Source organism: Bubalus bubalis, chromosome X, assembly GCF_019923935.1.
Source record: "Bubalus bubalis isolate 160015118507 breed Murrah chromosome X, NDDB_SH_1, whole genome shotgun sequence".
In the NCBI taxonomy this organism is placed as follows: Eukaryota; Metazoa; Chordata; class Mammalia; order Artiodactyla; family Bovidae; genus Bubalus; species Bubalus bubalis.
In genome coordinates, this window is record NC_059181.1 from 97,071,157 (window position 1) to 97,091,370 (window position 20,214).

At 37.3% G+C, this 20,214-nt stretch overlaps 1 protein-coding gene across 2 annotated transcripts in view; it reads right to left on the bottom strand.

Annotated features, from left to right (window-relative positions):
* Positions 1–20,214, bottom strand: part of DIAPH2 (diaphanous related formin 2) — a 1,048,054-nt gene that overhangs the window by 173,606 nt on the left and 854,234 nt on the right. The window lies entirely within an intron of this gene.

Genomic DNA, 20,214 nt, shown 5'->3' on the forward strand with positions numbered 1-20,214 from the left:
AGAGGGTGGGTAAGAGAACTATTTTTATTCATGGTATTACCTCCTGTGAAGATTGTAAACTAAAACAGGGTTATGCTCTCTTTTCTTTTTAAAATTTGCATGAATTTAAGACTTGAAATGGTAGTAATTAAAATCCAATTTGCTACTCTTAATCTTTGTAAAGGTTCAATTCTATTACTGTCTTTAGTATCTGAATTCTAGCAATAACCTTCCAGGATAGTTTCTGCCCCTCAAATTCAATGCTTTTCTCGCACTCCTTTGCTTTTGAAAAGACCAGAGCTTGTTTCATTTGGGTATCTTTGTTGTTTTTTCTATGGTTTGACAATATGCAATGAGCTGTAATTCTCTTCCATTTTGACTACCGATTAGGCAATGATTCCATCACAAAACAGAATGACACTCTCCAGGACTGGTCATCACTATGGATATTACTGTGTAAGGGAAGGGATAAAATGAAACAGAACAGTCATCTTGACTCTGACATGCATTTACCACCAGGACATGAAAGAGTTCAAACTGTATATTTAATACGTGACAGCATTCCTTTGAAAACATGTTTTCAAAGACTTTTATCACCTTTATTTTTCTTCCTGTTTCATCATCTTGAATATATTTTTAGTCACCTTCTAAGATCTCATTTTTCATCAACTTCATGAATAAAACTTAATTGTGGGAATTCCCATCTCTTATCCTTTAGATTGGTGGCCTATGAAGAGTATTTGGTTTTATATTAGGTCTCAAACAGCCTGCAGGGACCCTGACAGTTACCTAGGTACCACACAAATGCTTTTTTGCTTTAACAGTGCAGGAGTGGAGGGGGAATTCCAGATGGTCTTTTGTCATTAGTCATTCAAGGGGAAATGTGTAGATCAACCTGCATTAAATTGTATTACCCACCTACATAAAGGAAACTGCTCATTTAAATAACAGTCTGTTGTTTCTGAGGGGGAGAAAAAGTAACTGCTACTGACACTGGCTAGGCACAAACTTGGTAATCATATAACGAGCACTGTAAACTCAAGCTCTGCAAATCATTTCCAGGCAATGCTTAGAATGGCCACAAGTGATGCCCCACAAAAGTGCTAGGAAGTTTCCCCCTGGCCTGGATAAGCCAGTTACAACATATATAATGTTTAGGTAAGCTGTGGGTTGAGTTTGGCTCCTGCTGCTGCTGCTTTTTTTTTTGGATTGCATGGCATGTAGGATCTTAGTTCTCCAACCAGGGATTGAACCTGTGCCCTCTGCATTAAAAGTGCAGAGTGTTAACCACTAAACCACCAGGAAGTCCCAGGATTAATATTTTATAGCACTCTCATTTTTTCTAGCTCCAAAGTCCAAAAAGGACCCAGAGAACACTGGTGCAAAGAAAGACACATTCAAACCACATGCTCTTTTTTTGGTCTTGAGTTATCTCAGAGGACAGTTTTAGGCAACTAAAACTTGAGTTGTAGTGTAAGCTCCATCATTAATCTCAAAAGCTATTTTTCCACAGTCTAAACTACTTATTAGATTAACCTAAAGGATTTTCCTGGTGGCTCCAATGGTAAAGAGTCTGCCTGCAGTGCAGGAGACCTGGGTTCAGTCCCTGGGTCAGGAAGATCCCCTGGAGAAGGAAATGGCAATCCACTCCATTCTTCTTGCCTGGAGAATCCTATGGACAGAGGAGTCTGGTGGGTTATAGTCCATGGGATTGAAAAGAGTCGGACACGACTGAGCGACTTTCACTGACTCACTCATTCAAAAGGTATGTAACATTCCAGCAAAATAACTGTCAAAGACATCACCATTTCCATCAACTTTGTGTTTTAAATTACTCAGAGTATGTCATGTATGTCTTTTTTTAAGAAAAGAAGCACAGATTAGATGCAGTTTATTCTTCTTGGAAAGGAATGCTGACCTCTATTCAGAGCCTGTTAATAACATTATTTCTCCTCCTCTGTCTGTACATGCAGAGGAAGGGAAAGGAGGGGTATTGGGGGAAGGGAGTGTTACAAAGACCTTTTGTAGAAGTGTTTTTTGCACCTTCAATTACCTCATGGCAGGTACAATGACCACTCTGTATTCTCTTGAGGACAAAAGTGGCAATTTGTACTTACAAATACATAACGATATCAGTAAAAACGAGGCCATGCTGAAAATCTGCCCTGAGATGTTTAAAGGACACTGAGTTTTGACTCAAATTTACACGAGTCAATGCCAAATGCCAAATTTCAAGCTTCATAAACATTGATCAGGGAATTGGAGCTTCAAAGCCATAAAGCTGAAAGCTTTTGGATCAAGTTAAATTCAACAAAAGCTCTATAAAAATGCATCAATGAAATTTAGTCACCTCATGCAAAAATCAGCAAGGCACAACAAGGATTAGATGAACGAAGAATTCTAATTTCATCAATTCTCTGGACTTCCCTGGAAAATGAGAATGCAGTCACTGTCAAAAGTTGATAACTACATTTTCCATTTGAAAAGGCATGAAGTAATACCTTACATTTATAGAGAACTTAACAGTTTACACATGGTTCCTACATACATTATCATATTTCCTTCTCACTTCAAGGCTTTGGGGTAGGGCAAATATGATTTATCCTCATCTTATACATGGAGGCACTGGGGGCAAGAGGTTTGTCTGAGGTAGCGGTGTTGTGAACTGTATGCTTGTGTCAACCCATAAATTCGTATTTGAAGCCTAATCCCCAGTGGGATGGGTTTTGGAGGTGGGGGCTTTAGGAAGTAATTAGGTAATAAAGGTGGAGCCCTCAGGAAAGAGATTAATGTCCTTATAGGAAGAAACTTGAGAGAGATCTCCCTCCCTGTCTCTCTGTCAGTCATGTGTGAACACAGCAAGAAGGCTGGCTGTCTACAAGCCAGGAAGTGACCTGTACCAGACACAGGATCTTTGGCCCCTTGATCTTAGACTGCTCAGCTCTCAGAACAGTGAGAAATAAATGACTGTTGTCTAAGCTACCAAGTCTGCACTAATTTTTTTTTTTAATAGCAACACAAAGATACAGAGCTAGGAAGTATTGGTATTAGATATGGGGAAAAAAAATCCAATGATCTTTTCTCCTCATTCAAGGCTATGAAGATAAAGACTCTCTCTGTTTAGACATAATAATATTTGACTGTCTTTGGGTGTGAGATGCATGGTGCTGCTGGTCACACTGAATTGCACTTGGGTCTTTGGTATCACATTCACATACCAGGCATTTTCACCCCCTCACTCAATAAATTCAGTTCCTTAATGCTCTTTAATTACACGTTCATAATGAATAATGTATATAACTAGTTGCCTACATACAGTTAATATTAATAAGGATATTCTATACCGAGAGTAAGCATGTGCCATTATTTTAATCTAAGATAGTTTTATTTCCCTATTGGGTAACATGAACTGATGGGTATGATTAATCTTGCAAACTCTTTGACACATGAAAAAGGTATTGTAATAACCTAAATAGGAAAAGAATTTAAAAAAGGAATAGATATATATACATGTATAAATGAATCACATTTCTGTATAGTTGAAACTAACACAATATTGTTAATCAACAATATGCCAATATAAAATAAAAATAAAAAAAAATAGAGAAAAAAGAAACTTGGTCAGACAAACGAACTCTAAAAATAAAAGAGAAGTTTATTCTTCCATTTAGGACATAATGTGAATCTCATGTCATTTATTTAAAAAACATGATACTTTGGTTATGAAAAATGCCTTCTACACTGAACAAAATCCATGAATGAGTATAATTGGAGAGCATTAAAATCAGTGATTATGGCAGAATAGTGATGTGGAACACAGCAACTGGTCAAGTGGGATCAAGGGGCCACAGAGTCCCTTAGACCCTTAGATGTCCCCTGAAACTTGCTGCTCTTTCCCACCTAACAACTTGAGTGATTAAAAAAGGAAGATACTAGTTACAGGAGGATCCTATAGCCTAAAAGCGAACCAATCCTGACTATTTCAGGATGATTTATGTGCTTTTTTTTGTTTCTTTGGTTGGTTCATTGATTTTAATCTACAGCAAAAGAATCATTTTGTTTGTGGATAAATATCATAATCAAGCAACATGAAGTCAGCCATACCACAGTGAATGAGCTTAAATACTAATTGAAGATAATAGATTAGATCTGAAGTAGACACAGGGTTGAAAATGGTTACCTTTGCTATTTTTCCCAAATGACAAAATTTTAGTAAACTGCCAAACTTCCATGAAAAATAAATGAATACTAAACTTGTGATCTGAATGCAGATCTGGAGCCTAATCTAGACCTCTATATAAGTAAAACTTGCAAAACACTGTTACAACTGCTTTGCTACAACATTTATGGTATAGACTCTGATGATGAACAATGTTTAACACTTGCAAAGAATTATAAAATATAAAAACTAAAGTTTGAAAATAGTTTGAATAGGTTAATTGACCTAACTAAATTTTAGTTGCCCTCCTACTAAATGGAATGGAAAGAAAAGGAGTTACATGTGTTCTAGCATCTGTTACAATATGCTAGACACTGTAGAGGTTAATATAATATTGAAGTAGAACCTAATATTTACCTTAAATGGAAGCAAAATGAACAACTCATAGGAAAAGAATCTAAATGATAAAAGATAAACAATATAAATAATATGGACTATATATTGGTTTTATAATCACCAGCTACCATGTTGTTTTGTAGTAATCATATTTGATCCTCAGAACAATCCTATTAGGTAAACAAATAGGGTGAGAAAACTGGGTTTAAGAGAGCCCAGGGAATTTACGAAGGTTCACACAATGGTGAAAAATGGATTAGAATCCAGTTTATCTGATTAAACACTGCTCTTTAATCATCATGTCTCTTGCGTTTAAACTTCAATAGTATACAAAACGGAGAAGGCAATGGCACCCCACTCCAGTACTCTTGCTTGGAAAATCCCATGGACGGAGGAGCCTGGTAGGCTGCATGCAGTCCATGGGGTCGTGAAGAGTCGGACACGACTGCGCGACTTCACTTCCACTTTTCAGTTTCATGCATTGGAGAAGGAAATTGCAACCCACTCCAGTGTTCTTGCCTGGAGAATCCCAGGGACGGGGGAGCCAGGTGGGCTGCCATCTATGGGGTCACACAGAGTCGGACACGACTGAAGCGACTTAGCAGCAGCAGCAGCAGCAGCAGCATACAAAAAATGACCTGGGGCACTTGTTAAGATGTGATTCCTGGGCACCATACACTGAGATTCAGTATATCTGGGGTGGGGTCTGAGAATCTAAATTTTAACAAGCTCCCCAGGTTACTCTCATGCCACTGCTTTTTTTTTTTTTAACATACTTTGAGAAATTCTGCCACCCATTAATTGACATAGCTTTCTCTATATTAATATCATATGAGTCTTTTTAAAACAAGTCATACATTTGAGATTGTTTTCCCTTTTCTAAAACTCATAATGCTCACTGTCTCACTGTAATTGAGAAACTTACCAGGAGAACAGAAATTGTGATGTGAAATGATTGTATTGATATTTCCATAATAGATGCATATGTATGAAACAGGGTTAGTCTGATTCAATGAGGTCAGATGACAAGTTTTCTCTGTAGGTTTGAATAAAGGCAGGTATTGATAATAGGGAAGTCTGAGAAGAAGAGGGAAAGGAAAAAGAAAGGTAGAAGGGAGGGAGGGCAGAAAAGAGTGAAATGGGAACACAGTAACAGAGTGAGCTACTTTTGAACATAAATAACTACATTTCTCTCAAAAGACAAACAGGTTCTGATTAAAATTTCTGTTTTGACAGCCGTGTTTCTTATCTGGTTTTGTTTAGGTCCTTAAATTGATGACAGGGCACACAATCCAATTGGCAGTTGTGATTAAGAGGTCAGGCAGTGAATTCAATACTTAAAAAAAAATCTCTCTCGCTCTCTTTCTAGTCCCCCCTTCAACTGGCACTTTAGTCTCCTAACTTATTCATATCAGCAGGAAGCAGGGGCTGCATACCACCCTCCACACACAAATCTAAGGACAAGCTTCATTATTACCTTTTGCTTCATGGAAATAAATTGAATGACATTTAGATAATCCAAGCATATATATATAGCTTTTCAGTCTCAATTATTGTTTTCTTTTTCTCCTTCTGAACTATTAATCTAGTATGAAAAGCTTAAAAAATTAAAAGGATTTTTACAAAAGGAATCACTTTTGTCTCCATACAAAAGAACAGCAAAAAAAGGTACTCCCAAGGACAGAGTCTGTTAAAAATCAGATTATTTCCACCATGCTCCCCTATTATTCACCTGTCAGTAAAATATGTCCTCTCACTGTCTCAGTTTGAATGCCTATTTTTATCTGACTGGAGCTATATGGTCACTTTTTGTATTTATTACTAAGTTCTTTAGGTTTCTGCCCCATTCTAGTCTCCCCACCCCAGAGCATGTTTTTCTGTTCTTAAAACTGGGCCACATGCCTCTGAGGAGAAAGTAGTGCATTATTTCATTCCCACCTTTTCTTCTTTTTTGGCATCTCTGAGGCCTGTTATGCCCAGAAGTGCTTCCACTCAAGCTGGACCATCAAATCAATTATCACAACAGTCTGCTTTCTAAATATGAATGGCAATGAATGACAACAGGCCAGGCAAACTTTCAGCTTTGATTTGTCATTGGTAATGCAAATCTTCTTTTTTTTCCCCCTTGTCCCCTCCCCTGCTCCTTTTCTCTCTCTCTCAGTTTCTCCCAGTCAGTCTCTCTCTTCTCCATCTCCCCCACCCCCACCCCCCACCCCCTCCCCGCCTCATGGATGTTTGGGAGGGTCCAGCATTTTGGCCAAATTCTAACCCCTGCTGTCGGCAGCTGCATTGTATCAAATCTTCAAATAAAAGCTTCACCTTTGTGAGTCACAGTCATAAGAGAAAAATGGTACTGGGAGCCATTATTGCTATAAAATCTCTTCCTGCTAACCTCTGAGCCTGATTATTACTACATCTGAAGAAACATGACAATGTTGCATCCTTATTCATTTGGGCTGTTTAAAATTCTTGCTGGCGCCACTGTTTGAAGCTTCAATTGTTTTGTGCTTAACGTTGTTCATTTCATATCAAGTTCCTGGTTATGAGAAATACTTTAATTTTTAAAATGTTATTATATCCTAGCTGTTTAAAAAGATTGAGGATGCCATAAAGAGAGAAACTGGTTTAAGCAAACTATAACTAGCTTTCCTAATGCTCTATGTGATCATAAATCCATCACTTTGGTGAGGAGGTCTATAATTTCTAGTAGACTGCAGGGCTTTAGTTTCTTTTCTGAAACTAGAAGCAATTCTTTTCATTGGCCAATGATTGTATTATAAATATTGCTTTTAAAAATGAGTTCAAAGCAATAACATAACTTGAAAATAACAGGCAAGAAAATTAATTGTGCCAACCACTGTTTAACCAGAAATCTGTGCCAGAGTCTTAGAAGACAGATTGTCTTGATTTAGTCAAACAATGATGAGTTGTGTAAGGCTATGCTTACAATAAGTTAATTGCAGAATTAAGTTGTTGATTCTGTCATAATTAGTCCACTATAATTGAAAAATACTTATCACAACCTATTTTATAACACGCATACAACTGCTCTTTGTGTACTGCAGGTATAGGATAGGGATACAAGAGTATGAATTATAATTCATATCCTCTAGAAACAATCTAATTGAGAAGGTAAGTCACACAGATATTAAAAAAAAAAACTATAACAAAGGATACTATTTGCTAAGTGCCAAGGGAATTACATAGAAAGCATAAATTATGTAATTGTGGAAAGCAGTCTATTTCAAAACGAAGTGGTGGATCATGCCTTCAGATGAGATCTGAGCTACACAGCATGGAATCATGGATGAGGTTTTCATAGGTAGTGAGTAGGAAAGGTTATTCCAAATGGGCAAGTAAATAGCTTAAAATTGATTTATTCATTGTTCTTTCTTTGAAAAATTATTTTTGAGCTCAAAGATCTTTAGTATCTAACTGTATAAATGGTTAACTAAAAATGGACTAAGAAAACCTGCATAAAGAAGAAAAAAAGGTGTATCAATAAATAGATGAGAACTCTAAGCATAGTTTTTCTGCTTCTTACCCATAGGCTTGTGGGTATGAAATCCTGGGTGAAAAGTGGCTTTCAAGTGACCAGTAATAGCGATAACAAATAGGATTCTAGTTCATGCTGATTAGAGTTTTAGAAGATAGGATAGTTCCTGATCTTCTATGTAGTTCTGAGTCACTCCCCCAAAGATCTTAATATTCAGTTTTTATCTAGATTTATAATGGCATCCTAGGCTAAGGGTGGATGCCCTACAGTGGTTGCCATCTATGACTAGTCCATTCTGGACCCATCTCTCTTGGGGACTCATCTTAGACTAGCATCCAAACCTTCTGTGTTAGTTTCCTAGGGCTGTTGCAATGAATTGCCACCAACTGAGTGGCTTAAAACAACAGATGTGTTTTCTCTCCTGGCTCTGGAGGGTAGAAGTATGAAATAAGGCACTGGCCAGGTTGGTTCTTTCTGGGGGCTCTGAGGGAGAATACATTTGAGAACTCTCTCCTAGCTTCTGCTAGATGCCATCCCTTAGCTTGTAACTGCCTCCCTCCACTCTCTTCTTCCATCATCACATGGCATTCTCCCTGGGGATCTCTGTGTCCCTGTGTCTCCACGTGGCCTTCTTATAAGGACAATAGTCATTGGATTTGGGGCTCACACTAATTCAGTACAACCATATCTCAACTTTATTACATCTACAAAGACCCTATTTTCAAATAAGGTCATGTTTACAGGCACTGAGGGGGTCAGGTAGATACATCAATGTATCCTTTTTGGGGGGTGCAATTCAATTCATAACCCTTTCAGAGCCAATTATTGAAGTATTATTCCTCTAAATGAGATTACACCATTCTGTCCCAATGATTCATTCACCACAATTTTTTTTCTTTTAAAACATGCAAGTTCATATGACATCTACACATAATAAATACCCTGACTTTCAGATAAAATGGAATGTGTAATTTCTAAACTAGTTTAGTACTTATTAGAGGTGTCTTTCAAATCTATTCTCTACTTCATATGGCAGGAGATTAGGTAGTGAACTCAAAATTACATTAGGCCCTGTGGGGAGATAAAAAATGATTAAAAAAAAAAATGGCTCCTGCTCATATAGTTTACAGTCTTGAGGTTTCACTACATAGAATGTTCGCAATGTAAGGGATCATAAAGATCATCTATTCTAAACCACTCATTTTATAGATGAGGCCTTTGAGGCCCAGTGAGGTTAACTAACCTGCCCAGGGCTCACAAAGTTAGTTGAGGAAATAGAACATGCAAAAGAAACAAATGAAGGGCACAATTTTAAAGAAACCTCACAACGGCTAGTATTTGAGAGGTTAACTAACCTGCCCAGGGCTCACAAAGTTAGTTGAGGAAATAGAACATGCAAAAGAAACAAATGAAGGACGCAATTTTAAAGAAACCTCACAACGGCGAGTATTTGGCTTTCATATATGAGGTATACACTGAATGTTGATGACATGCCACGGAGAGAACTGATCAAAGTTTAGCAGCTGGGCACAGTTCTGAAGCAGATACCAAGGCTCTCCCTTCTCTCCTTAGCCCCATCTCTGAAGCTTCCCAGAAAGAAAAGTGACTCCCTGACCTTTCTTTTCCTGGGGGCACAGGTGTAGGTCAAGTTTCAGTTGTCTGCGGAAGCAACGACTTTCCAGTAGAAAGGTAAGACATGCTTTCATGACTGTGATGTTCTGCCTGGTGTAATTCCCTGATGACTACAAAGTGATTGGGAAGAAATAGCCCCCAAGGAGGGTGGAGGCTGAGAGGAACAACTGAGGAATTACAGATCTACCACAGGTAAGAGAACTATCGGATGTGGTTCACTCTTTCCTGTTTCCAAAGAAAATAAGCAGTATTACTGATTTTGAAGGGGAAAAACAAGGTGCATTGCCTACTTCAGATACAACCAACTGCTGAAATACTTCAAGTCAACATCAGTCAAAGCTCTTCTTCTTTCTCCTTTTACAGAAAAAGTTTGATATTTAAAAAGTGACTACCAGGAATGGAATTAAAAAAAAAATCACGTTTGTTAAAGAACATTGAGGTCCATGACATTTTTATCACAACCTAACTGAAGATTTAACAAACCAAGAAATAAACTGGGGGAAAAAATTTAAAAATGTAGGAAAGAAGCAAGAATTCCCTTATCTTATTTTTAACCAGCATTAAATCATCAAATGAGCCTACTTTCTCTGAATTAATGGAACTGGCATTTCATCTGACTTGCCTAGTATAGGGAACAAGCTTGCTTCTTACCCATAAAATGTATAGGATAAAAATTAAAGTAGAAAAGCACCACATTCCAAGTTTACTATTTGGGGATGTATTGAAAAATTAACTATGTTTCCACTTATTTATTCAATATTTCATTCAAACTATCCTTTACATAATTACATTTCTTAGAGCTATCTCTATGAATTGAAATTTCAAATTAGGTGATTTCAAGTATACCTATACATGTAGGTGTGAATTAACATAAATTTTAGCATCATCAGCTTGAAAACAGAGCTACAGAGAAACCAAATAATATGTTATCGATTCACAAAATGAATTTACATAATCAGAGATTCAGAGACATAGTAGGATGTCACATTTTCTTTGGGATTTTGAAAAATAATAAAATTTGATAATTACCATCGCCATGAAATGTACAACTGTGGAATAGAATTTCTGACTGTACTAGCAACAAGCATTACAAATCGAATGCTGTAAGTGTATGCATGTCATGATTCTTTGGGGCTAGTTACACAATCGTGATAAAACTAAAAGATGATTTCTCATGGAATGATTTCTCCTTATAAGAAAGTTATGATGCATGATAATTTTGGAAAATTCCACAAATAGGCAACTAACTAGAAGAGTCACTCTTCCGCTTATCACTGACTTATGCCTGGAGAGCTGAGTTTTTGGTCATTTTTTATGTAGCTGAGATAAGGAGTTTTTAGTATTTTTTTCATTAGAAATTTCATGAAGATCTGTAATTGGAAAAGTATCCATTAACTAGGCATTAAATCTAAACTCTATAATAGTCCCTACACTTTACTTCAGTGGTCAAACACACACAGAAATCATTGCGAGACTTCAATAAGACATTCACAGGAAAATATAATCTCATATGATAGTTGAAGTTGAAATGTAATTTGTAATTATTTAATTTACCTTCTGAACACTATAGAGATGACTCGTTTGCATTAACTTTTTCTTTCTAAAACAATGGATTATTTAATCTGAAGAGGATATATGTTTTCAAAAGTACTACTCATTCAACTAAAATAAATTAATTCTATAGCCCAGGTTTTTTTGAAGTCATATCTCACAGTACAAGTTCTGTACAAAAGCACTTTTTAAGCTCTTAAATACTGGTTGAATTTCAAAATTTTAATCCTCAGACCCAGGAGACATATAATTTAGTTAAGATTAGGCAAGATGCAGGCATAGGCTGTACACAATGGTGACAGAGAGGAACTCTAGCTCAGAGTGCTTACACCCTAGCTATTTCATTTCTATCACAAGCCCAAGCTGAATTTTGCCAGTTTACGTAAATCTTTGGCTCAGGAGAGTGGCTGATGTGTAAACTTATACATTCACAATACTAATGTGTTAAACCAATACTCCTCTTGACTCTGTGTGGTAAGTACAGCTACATTTTAACCAAACCAAACACCATAGTAAATTCTGGGTATATAGTTCATGACTTAAACCAAAATCTGAACACGACTTTCTCAATCTTTATGTTAATGTGTTGTGACTCATCTCCAAGTAAACTGAAATCAGGAGAAAATATGGACATTTTACACAGAATGAAAGACTTACATGACAGGAAATTTCTCTTAAGTATTGGTATACTGGGTTCTAGCAACACAAAGTAAAGCTGCAACTGAACTCAATTTTACATGTAATATGGTGCACGTAGGTGGATTTCTAATGTCTTCCTGATGACTCATGTACAATGCTTTATTGTTTTAAATGGGTCATGTTGTTCACTTTGAAATACTAATGCTATTTTGTGATCAATTCAGGAAGTCCTACAAATTTTCCCTAAATTACTGAGAGATATAGCTTGACAACTGTATTTACTCCGATAGCACAGTAATTAGAATCTAAAACTTTCAAGAATGCATATCATCTACCTATATAGCTTTGACAATAATCCATTTTCTTGGAAAATAACCAATTGATGGTTTATTCTTAATATGCTTGGAGAAACACATTAATAAGATAACCCATGCCTTTTTTCACTCTTTAATATCTACAGTTGATCTCTATTTCAGATGACTCTAAGTAGCTAAACACGAATAAAAAAGAACATCTTTCTGGCTCATTAAGGCAATTGCTCAAGCTGTCATTAGCATACCTCTCTGAAAATGCAGCACAGGATATGCAGTAGGCCTTGTCTGCTATAGCAGCTAATGGCACAGAGCTACCTTTTGACAGCAGGACTAAATTTACATACTTTACATATTCAGTGAGTAAAGAATAATTTACATTAATCAAATAGGCTATGTTTGGAGGATTCCCCCTTCCCCATTTGAAATATATCTAGGCACATCGTAGGTCTAGTCACCCATGACTGCATACTAAACGAATTAATTGTGCCAAAGCAAAACGGGGTCTTTTCTCCTTCTTTAACCCTGCTCATTTTCTAGAGCACAATTGTAAATTATGTCTCCAAAGAAAAATATCAAGTCAGGTCCCTGAAAAGATGAGATACTTCATCCTCAGACCTGATAGGCTGACCACCTGTCAGATAAGATTGAAGCCAGGATTATGCTTTGAAAAGATGACAAACCACAGATTTTTATCATTAAATCAAATCTGCTGGGTTTATACTCTGTGAACTTTAATGATTTCATATTTAATTAAAAGAACTAGATTAAACTGAAAGTAGAGGGGTGGGGTTCTGGCAAGGAGAATCAGGGAGTTGTTGGGTGGGCATGAGACTTCATTTCACAAATCAAATTTCTCATTTGTAATAAAGCAAGGTTTCCTTACAGTGGAACTTCTAAGAGTCATTGGGCTGCACAATACTGGAGGGCATCTAGTTTATTCCAGGACATCTACCCTGTTCTTAAGAATCTCCACAGGAAGAGGTTTTACATGTGTTGAGAATGTTTCCAACTGCTAAGGGCACCATGTCAGTTTACTAAAGATGGAGAAAATAAAAATTGTACTTCAGCAAGTAAAAGACAAGAATGATCTGTGCTCTAAAGGTGGCTTTTATTTATTTATTTATTTTTAAATTGAAGGTAAGATAACATAATTACCAGCCCTTTCAGAGTATCTTGCTTTCTAATGGAATAGTCATAACATATTGGATTATTTAACAAATAAATAGTCACTGACGACCTTTCCAGCACATGCACGCCCGATATAAGACTTCCCAGGTGGCTCAGTGGTAAAGAACCCACCTGCCAATGCAGGAGACTGAGGTTCAATCCCTGGGTGGGGAAGATGCCCTGGAGAAGGGAATGGCAACCTAATCCAGTATTCTTTCCTGGAGAATCCCATGGACAGAGAAGCCCGGTGGGCTACAGTCCATGGGGTCGCAAAAGCATCAGACATGACTTGGTGACTACAACAACAAAGGGGGAGAAAACAGTGTAAAACATGTCCACTTTTCATAATGGTTGGAGAAACAAAGATACAAATATTAAAGACTGGCTAATAATACAATAAAGGGTTAAAACATGTGGGACAGTCCTTGGGAGTTAAATGAACAGGGGTGTGAGGTAGACACCTGTGATAGCTAGAACAATCGGAACAGGACTCATGTATTAACTAATTGTACCAGGAAGAACTAGTTGGATTAAATAGAGAAAAGAGGGAAAGATATGCGCCTGTGGCTGATTCTTGTTGATGTATGGCAAAAACCACTATCATACTGTAAAGTAATTAGCTTCCAATTAAAATAAATTAATTAATTTAAAAAAAAAGAAAAGAGGGAAAGATAATTCGAAGTGAGGGAAATAATAGAAACCAAGAGAGAAACATGAACCAGCAGGATGCATTTGTGGAAAAGTAAGAGAAAGTCTTATTTAAGCAGTATCAGTTGGAGAAATTCAACCAGTGGATAATTACTGATCATTTGTGCGTTGAGCACTATGCTAAATACTAGAGTTACTGTGAGGTGTGTGTGCTCAGTTGCTCAGCTGTGTCCGATTCTTTGTCACCCCATGGACTGTAGCCGATCAGGCTCCTCTCTCCATGGGATTTTCCAGGCAAGAATACTGGAGTGGGTTACCATTTCTTTCTCCAGGGGATCTTCCTGACGCAGGATCAAACCCACGTCTTCTGCATTCTAGGCAGGGTCTTTACCACTGTGCCACCTAGAAGACACAATTCTTGCCCTCCAATTGTTCACCGTCTCTTTAAATGGACCAATAAGAAGTTACAATACAGAATAGGATATGGGATGGAACACATAAACTCAAGAGGAACGCTATCTGAAAATAACTCTGACAAACTTAAAACTTATGTCAATTCTCAATCCATTCATTTACATTTAAGGTAGAGCTCTGTGATTTAAACCATAAATGGAATCCAAATGCAAAATAAAAATTTCTTTGTGACCCACCAAAGCCTAGGCAGTTAAATGTTCACCCTAAGCTTTCTTTCCTAGAGAAATGGAGACAAAAGAGTCTGAAATGCAGTACTTGGGTACAATCTCAAAAGTGACTGATCCATCTCAGCTTGTTTCCAAGGCAAACCATTCATAATCATGGTAATACAAGTCTACACCCCAATCACTAATGCTGAAGAAGCTGATGTCGTACGGCTCTATGAAGACCTGAAAGACCTTCTAGAAATAACACCAAAAAAAGATGTCGTTTTCATCATAGGGGATTGAAACGCAAAAATAGGAAGTCAAGAGATACCTGGAGTAACAGGCAAGTTTGGCCTTGGAGTACAAAATGAAGCAGGGCAAAGGATAACAGTTTTTCCAAGAGAACACAATGGTCATAGCAAACAACCTCTTCCAACAACACAAGAGGTGACTCTATATGTGGACATCACCAGATTGTCAATACCTAAATCATATTGATTATATTTTTTGCAGCCAAAGATGGAGAAGCTCTATACAGTCAGCAAAAACAAGACCAAGAGCTGACTGTGGCTCAGATCATCAGCTCCATATTGCAAAATTCAGGCTTAAATTAAAGAAAGTTGGGAAAACCACTAGGTCATTCAGGTATGACCTAAATCAAACCCCTTATGATTATACAGTGGAAGTGAGAAATAGATTCAAGGGACTAGATCTGATAGACTGTCTGAAGAACTATGGACAGAGGTTCAGAACATTGTACAGGAGGCAGTGACCAAAACCATCCCCCAGAAAAAGAAATGCAAAAAGGCAAAATGGCTATCTGAGGAGGCCTTACAAATAGCTGAGAAAGGAAGAGAAGTGAAAGGCAATGGAGAAAGAGAAAGATATGCCCAACTGAATGCAGAGTTCCAGAGAATAGCAAGGAGAGATAAGAAAGCCATCTTAAGTGAACAATGCAAAGAAATAAAGGAAAACAATAGAATGGGAAAGACTAGAGATTTCTTCAAGAAATGAGATATTAAGGGAAATATTTCATGCAAAGACGGGCACAATATAGGACAGAAATGGTAAGGACCTAACAGAAGCAGAGGATATTCAGAAGACGTGGCAAGAATACAAAGAAGAACTATACAAAAAAGGTGTTAATGATCTAGATTACCATGATGGCTTGATTACTCACCTAGAGCCAGACATCCTGGAGTGTGAAGTCAAGTGGGCCTTAGGAATCATTACTATGAACAAAGCTAGTGGAGGTGATGGAATTGCAGCTGAGCTATTTCAAATCCTAAAAGATGCTGCTGCTAAAGTGCTATACTCAATATGCCAGCAAATTTGGAAAACTCAGCAGTAGCCACAAGACTGGAAAAGGTTACTTTTCATTCCAACCTCAAAGAAGGGCAATGCCAAAGAATCTTCAAACTACCATACAACTGAGCTCATTTCATATGCTAGCAAGGTAATGCTAAAAATCCTTCAAGCTAGGCTTCAACAATATATAACCAAAAACTTTCACATGTACAAGGTGGATTTTAAAAAGGCAGAGGAACCAGAGATGAAATTATCAACATTCAGTGAACCACAGAAAAAGCAAGGGAATTCCAAAAACACATCTACTTCTGCTTTATTGACTATGCTAAAGCTTTGACTGTGTGGATCACAACAGACTATGGAAAATTCTTAAAGAGATGGGAATACCACACCAGCTTATCTGGCTCTTGAGATATCTGTATGCAGGACAAGAAGCAACAGAACTGGACATGGAACAACGGACTGTTTCCAAACTGGGAAAAGAATACATCAAGGCTGTATATTGCCACCCGGCTTAATTAACTTATATGCAAGTACATCATGAGAAATGCTGGGCTGGATGACTCACAAGCTAGAATGAAGATTGCTGGGAGAAATATCAAAACCCTCAAATATGCAGATGATATCACTCTAATGGCAGAAAGAGAAGAGGAATTAAAGATCCTCTTGAAAGTGAAAGAGGAAAGTAAAAAAGCTGCCTTAAAACTCAACATTCAAAAAACTAAGATCATGGAATCTGGTCTCATCACTTTATGGCAAATAGAAGGGGAAAAAGTAGAAACAGTAATAGATTTTATTTTCTTGGGCTCCAAAATCACTGCAGATCATGACTGTAGCCACCAAATTAAAGATGCTTGCTCCTTGGAAGAAAAGCTATGACAAACCTAGACAGTGTATTAAAAAGCAGAGACATCACTTTGCCAATAGAGGTCCATATTGTAAAGCTATGGTTTTTATAACAGTCATGTATGGGTGTGAGAGTTGGACTATAAAGAAGGCTGAGCACCAAAGAACTGATGCTTTCAAACTGTGGCACTGGAGAATATTCTTGAGAATCCCTTGGACTGCAAGGAGCTCAAACCAGTCAATCCTCTTTTTTAAAAAAAATTTATTTATTGTTTTAATATAAATTTATTTATTTTAATTGGAGGCTAATTACTTTACAATATTCTACTGGTTTTGCCATACATCAACATGAATCTGCCACGGGTGTACATGTGTTCCCCATCCTGAACCCCCCTCCCACGTCCCTCCCTGTACCATCCCTCTGGGTCATCCCAGTGCACCAGCCCGAAGCATCCTGTATCATGCATCAAACCTGGACTGGCGATTCATTTCATATATGATACTATACATGTTTCAATGCCATTCTCCCAAATCATCCCACCCTCTCCCTCTCCCATAGAATCCAAAAGACTGTTCTATACCTCTGTGTCTCTTTTGCTGTCTCACATACAGGGTTATCATTACCATCTTTCTAAATTCCATATATATGTGTTTGTATACTGTATTGGTGCTTTTCTTTCTGGCTTACTTCACTCTGTATAATCGGCTCCAGTTTCATCCACCTCATTAGAACTGATTCATATGTATTCTTTTTAAGAGCTGAGTAATACTCCATTGTGTATATGTACCACTGCTTTCTTATCCATTCGTCTGCTGATGGACATCTAGGTTGCTTCCATGTCCTGGCTATTATAAACAGTGCTATGATGAACATTGGGGTACACGTGTCTCTTTCCCTTCTGGTTTCCTCAGTGTGTATGCCCAGCAGTGGGATTGCTGGGTCATGTGGCAGTTCTATTTCCAGTTTTGTAAGGAATCTCCACACTGTTCTCCATAGTGGCTGTACTAGTTTGCATTCCCACCAACAGTGTAAGAGGCTTCCCTTTTCTCCACAACCTCTCCAGCATTTATTGATTGCAGACTTTTGGATCACAGCCATTCTGACTGGTGAAATGGTACCTCACTGTGGTTTTGATTTGCATTTCTCTGATACTGAGTGATGTTGAGCATCTTTTCATGTGTTTGTTAGCCATCTGTATGTCTTCTTTGGAGAAATGTCTGTTTAGGTCTTTGGCCCATTTTTTGATTGGGTCATTTATTTTTCTGGAATTGAGCTGCAGGAGTTGCTTATATATTTTTGAGATTAGTTCCTTGTCCGTTGCTTCATTTGCTATTATTTTCTCCCGTTCTGAAGGCTGTCTTTTCACCTTGCTTATCGTTTCCTTTGTTGTGCAGAAGCTTTTAATTTTAATTAGGTCCCATTTGTTTATTTTTGCTTTTATTTCCAATATTCTGGGAGGTGGGTCATAGAGGATCCTGCTGTGATTTACGTCAGAGAGTGTTTTGCCTATGTTCTCCTCAGGAGTTTTATAGTTTCTGGTCTTATGTTTAGATCTTTAATCCATTTTGAGTTTATTTTTGTGTATGGTGTTAGAAAGTGTTCTAGTTTCATTCTTTTACAAGTCAAACCAGTTAATCTTAATTGAAATCAACCCTGAATATTCATTGGAAGGACTGATGCTGAACCTGAAGCTTCAATACTTTCGCCGCCTGATGCAAAGAGCTGGCTCACCGGAAAAGACCCTGATGCTGGGAAGGATTGAGGGCCCGAGGAGAAGGGGATGACAGAGGATGAAATGGTTGGATGGCATCACTGACTGAATGGATATGAGTCTGAGCAAACTTCAGGAGATAGTGAAGGACATGGAAGCCTGTTATGCTGCAGCTGATAGGGTCACAAAGAGTTGGACATGACTGAGTGACTGAACAACAAAGAGAAATGGCAAAATCAAAGAATTTCCCATGGATAATTTCCAGGGACCCTTTGCAGATAATAATTTTCAAAGGAATGATTATTTTACTTGCTTAATTCACTGAAATTGGGCATTCTGTCATTGAACCTAACAACAGAAGTCTTTTCAGCAGTGAGGTAATTGCTGTGGAAAAGCCTGAAGTCTTTTTCACCAGAGTACTTTGAGAAAAGGATTTATATCTACCTGCATAAGATGGTTCAGGATCAATAATGCCTAGAGCACATCATGAATTTTCAACTCTATGATTTGAAAACTCTTAAAAGTATCCCAGTGACTATTTCCACATATTAACCACTCAATTCTTTAAAAATGTAGTGGTGTTACTAGTATTATTTGAGGCCAGAACTAAAAATTCTGCTACAAGTGTTCCTAAGAGTATGACCAAAGAAAATCTCAACAATCTCATAAATCTTTGGCATGAACCCCCAAGTGAAAGGTAATGTTGCAAGAAAATAGCAGAGTGTGTGCTCTGGAATTAGACAAACTGATGTTCAAATTCTGATTCACTTGTCCACTAGCAGTAACCTTGGCCAAGCCACTTAACTTTTCTAATCTTCCATTCCTTCTCCTATAAACTTGAGAAACTAAAACCTAACATTTCGGAATGTTGTGAGGATATAGTGTAGTAAGATGGTTACTAACACAGTGTCTTGACAGGAAGAAAAGGGGACTGGGTAGAATGGATGGTTTACTTTGCCATTTGATTATCTTGAAAAGTCATGCAGTACAATCACTCCATCTTGTTTAAAACAGCTCTTAGGCCATTTGTGTAGCCTATCTGGAATTAACCCTTGTTGTGCAAGGATGACTTACCATTGTAGAAAAGAAATAAACAAAAAATTCTTTGTAATGTGCAAAAAAAAAGATAAGTGTTATACTGTCCCCACAACACTGAATAAGACAAAAAGATGAACAATACTTTAATAATATTGGCTCAGGATAAAAATTAGATATAGATTGGATACAAATCACATTTTTATTTCATTGGTTGTTATGCAGTTCATGATGAATGTGTTACACAATAAAGGAAGGAACTGGTTATTGTCCGTATTCCATCCTAAGCTGTATTCTGGCTTCTTTCCTTGGAGAGTAGTAAGTTAATGAATAGATGCTATTTTCTATGATACAGATGTCCTTCACTATTAGAATCTATTGAATTCGGCAATGAATACATATTCATGAATGTGCACTATTCTCAAAACAGGGATTTAGCCAGTCTACTCCATTAAACATAAGTTTATTTTTCTTCCAGGTGTCAGCCAGGGAATCAACATTTTGGTCAATGGCCTTTTCATGATGTTTGTCTTAATGGATGCCACCTGGAAATAAAATCAACTTATGTTTAATGGAATAGATTTCCTAAATCTCCACTCTGAGAAGGTCATTGTTTCGGGAAGAAGTAATTAATTCTAAATATTAGAATTAAAACATAAATTTATAAATATGACTCCAATCTTAAAATAAGAATTTAACAAAAACTATATAA